A 1,229-nucleotide genomic window follows, 5' to 3' on the forward strand; every position below is an offset into this window, starting at 1 on the left:
TACGCATCAACGCTTTCTGAAAGCGTCCGGACAGGGCCAAAACCCACATACGCACACCGATGTGGGGAGGGCCGTGGTCATCTTTCTTGCTCTCCAGTTTCGTGCGACACGCCTGTTGGTTTTGCGACGAGCGCACTACATGAGAGAGCGTTGCGTGGGGAGGAGGGCACACTCCGCGTACGATGTGTAATGCATGGTTTGTTGCTGACTCATCAGGGCCCCGATGGAGCTAGAGCGCACACAGGATATGCATAACGGGATAGTCACGCGGCGGAGCATCAGGCGCGCAGGGCGCCGAGCGTCACACCATGCGCACCCCTTGCTCTGCGACCCCCGTACACATGCACACAGCGAAACACATCCAACGTGCGTTCCCCCCCAAAAAAAAAGGAAACGACGAGGATGCGACCGCCGCGCGTGTGCCCGTCTCGAAGCCGTACGCCCACAGAGAGGGCGCCCCCGAGGTGACAGGATCGCGGTGTGCAGGCGCAAGAAGATGAGAGGAGAGATGAGGGAGGAGGAAGGCCCAGCGTGGCGATCAGACGGGGCGTGAATTAACGCTGTTTTCATGCAATGTCAACGTCCATCTGCGACGGCTTTACATCGGCCTGGTTGTCGATCACATCGCCACGCACATTGCGCAGGAGGGGGAGGGAAGAAGGGAAAGAAGAGAGGGGGTCGCGGGGTGTCAGACTGGGGCGACAATGCTTCTTGCTCATGAGTTCGTCAAAGTCTGTGATGTTACGTCAATCATCATACGCATCAACGCTTTCTGAAAGCGTCCGGACAGGGCCAAAACCCACATACGCACACCGATGTGGGGAGGGCCGTGGTCATCTTTCTTGCTCTCCAGTTTCGTGCGACACGCCTGTTGGTTTTGCGACGAGCGCACTACATGAGAGAGCGTTGCGTGGGGAGGAGGGCACACTCCGCGTACGATGTGTAATGCATGGTTTGTTGCTGACTCATCAGGGCCCCGATGGAGCTAGAGCGCACACAGGATATGCATAACGGGATAGTCACGCGGCGGAGCATCAGGCGCGCAGGGCGCCGAGCGTCACACCATGCGCACCCCTTGCTCTGCGACCCCCGTACACATGCACACAGCGAAACACATCCAACGTGCGTTCCCCCCAAAAAAAAGGAAACGACGAGGATGCGACCGCCGCGCGTGTGCCCGTCTCGAAGCCGTACGCCCACAGAGAGGGCGCCCCCGAGGTGACAGGATC

General features: G+C 59.4%; 2 pseudogenes; both read right to left on the reverse strand.

Annotated features, from left to right (window-relative positions):
* Positions 1-43: 43 nt before the first annotated feature.
* Positions 44-587, reverse strand: TraAM80_10148 (hypothetical protein; annotated as a pseudogene).
* A 136-nt stretch (positions 588-723) lies between these two features.
* Positions 724-1,229, reverse strand: part of TraAM80_10149 (hypothetical protein) — a 734-nt pseudogene continuing 228 nt past the window's right edge.

This window comes from Trypanosoma rangeli (genome assembly GCF_003719475.1).
Source record: "Trypanosoma rangeli strain AM80 chromosome Unknown Tra_15.4_contig_00811, whole genome shotgun sequence".
Classification (NCBI taxonomy): Eukaryota; Euglenozoa; class Kinetoplastea; order Trypanosomatida; family Trypanosomatidae; genus Trypanosoma; species Trypanosoma rangeli.